Genomic DNA, 2,704 nt, shown 5'->3' on the forward strand with positions numbered 1-2,704 from the left:
GATCCGTTAATACAAGTAAGGGTCGTGATGGTTTGTTTACAGATCTCCGAGTGCAAAAGGACACAAGGGATTTCAGTTTTAATCAAAACAGTGCACCTTTGTTAAGTACCCACAACACGGTAATGCGATAGAGGAGAGAAAGAGAGAGAGAGATAAAGAAAAACAAAGTAAAAGAGTAGAGAGGAAGAAAGGGGGGGTAATGGCTACCAACAGATGAGACGAAGTCCTCGTGCTCTGCTGCCAATAGATTTGTCTTCTTTCCGTGGGGAGATCTCATCTCAGTTATTTCAGAAAGTCCCTTTACAGGCCTTTTTTGAAACGAGGGCCAACTGGCCAAGACCATATCTGTGTTTCGTAATAACATTGCAAAACTAAAAACTAGCCCTAACTATCCCAGGTACATACCAAGCATGCCTTTCTCCTATGCTAACTATACTGCCTGCTATGGTTTGCGGCCTAGCAGCGTTAGCGCGTCTACTTCTGGCATGAGTTTAGCAGTGCTCTCGCTTCTGCTTTCTAGCTGTATCCCCACATCTCGCCCTTTTCCCCAAGAGGTGGGGCAAATCTACAGCTGTTGTTATGAGGCCCGTTGCTTTGGGAAACAGGTACAGGACAGGTGTAGAGGACAGGTCATTCCTTTCCGCTTCAGCGCAGTCCTTCCCGCCTGGGCAGCAAGAACGGCGCAGTCCACTGTGACCTGCACAAATTTCCTCAGGAATGCGTACCAGTTCCCAGCGAGCACACCTGCAGGCAACAGTTGGCAGACATCCCACCTTAGGCAGGTCGGAACTCCTGTGTTTAGCCTCTGTTCTCGGCGATGATCGTGAGGCAGATGAGGGATCTTCAGACCGTCTCTTACACCACCCCATGACTCACGATTGTCATCAGGAGAGCTCCATCAGCACGATTTCGTAGTGTTGTTGCAAAGTCTTCAGGACTCGTTAATGTTAGTAGCATATCCCAGAAAAGGGTAGAGAAAATAAGAAAAGAGAAAGAAAAGGAAAAAGAAGGAATAAGTAATTTTTAATCAAAATACACATGTAATTTTTAATCATGTCTTATCTTATTTTAATACTCATGTAGTTCATCTTGTGTCAATAACCTTAGGGGTGTCCACAGTGGATGGGATAGTGTCCAAATTGTGCACATCTATTACAGATGTCAACCGTTTCATCATTCTGCAATTCATGATGTGTAAGATTGCTGATGAAACAAACCCAATCAAAACTAAAATCAAGAGAACAAGGATGGGATGACACAATTTGTTCAGGACACCTGTAGCAGTAGGTGAGCACCCAAAAGGAGTATCCCACCAGCTGTGTCCAGCATCTTTCTTTCCTCTGTCTAGAAAACAATGTGTTTCTTTCCCATTGTGATCAACAGTTACCAAGGTTTTCTGTCTGTTTTTCTTGATCTTTTCCAAAATTCCAATGAAATCCTGGTGAAGCAACAAGTGCTTTACCTAAGTAAGGTTCATCCCAGTGGGGGTAGGCAATAATTGGTGGATCACTGTGTAATTGGACTGTAAAATACAATAAGAAGTAAGTGGGGCTAAATAAGAGAAATCACATCCTGTGCTTTTAGTCAAGTTACAAACACAAGAATTTGAATGAGTTTTAGTATCTACAACTAAATTTTCTAGAAATACCTTATCACATGCAGTTCTTAAGCATGCACATCCATTGCCTATATACACAAGCAGTGTTTCAGGAATCTTGTTAGGATGAATTTCAAAAGGACAGCTATTTTGTTCTGTGTCCAAACAAATGTCTTGAGGTCTAATTGCACTGCTTTCACAGATAAACCCTTGTTGTTCTCGGACAATACAAGTGTCCAAATTAACAGTTTGCCACTTCTTCCCAGTTTGACGGGCCCATTCTCTGTGCTGGAAAGGGTAGAGAATAGCTGCATCATGGTTCAGCCCTAATGCAATGATAGGGACTATCCAATGCACTGAAGCATTACGTATGGTTAGTACAAAGGCTGTGGCTGTGTTTGTGATGGGATTGTAGGTAAAATTCACTAAATTCCACCAGGATTGGAATTCTCTTTCAAAATCAGTGGCACCGTCCCAGATTATGTTCCGAATTTCAGTAGGAAAAGTGCCTTCTTTGCCTTCTCTTACAATTGAGGCAGCAACGGACTGCATCCACAATTGAGCCTGGACGCAGCTGAGAGCCAAAGAAATGTTGTTTTGCGTAGCACGGAGCATGCCAATTATCAATTTGTGGTCATTCACATTTACCTTTTCTCAATTTGGTAATATGTTTGATAACAACCGCTGATGGCTTGTTGTATTTTAGTCAAATCTGTAGTTGTGGCAGCCAATTTATTCATTAGCACTTCTGAATCGATACTATTTAAGATTCCCAATCCTGTTCCCACAACGCCGGTTATGTCTCTTTGCGTCCGTTTCTTAGAAGGGTTCCGCTTTTGCAACCCGGTTGTCTGCCCCTTGAAGGAAGTCTGCAGAAAAGGTGAACAAGCTGGCTGAATTTCTGAGACATTGTTTTGCATCAGCAACTTGACTTGTTTAAGGGACCATGCCGGATTGAGCAATAGTTGTTGTTGGCCTGTTTTTGTGATTATACGTGGTCCAATTTCAAAAATTCTCGGGCTTAGCATGACCGGTGGTTGGGTGGTAGGTATTGCAACATCGACTTTGAGTTCCCCCCAGTATTTTGTATTGTTTTTAACCACACGT

This window comes from Coloeus monedula (assembly GCF_965178545.1).
Source record: "Coloeus monedula genome assembly, contig: HAP1_SCAFFOLD_106, whole genome shotgun sequence".
Classification (NCBI taxonomy): Eukaryota; Metazoa; Chordata; class Aves; order Passeriformes; family Corvidae; genus Coloeus; species Coloeus monedula.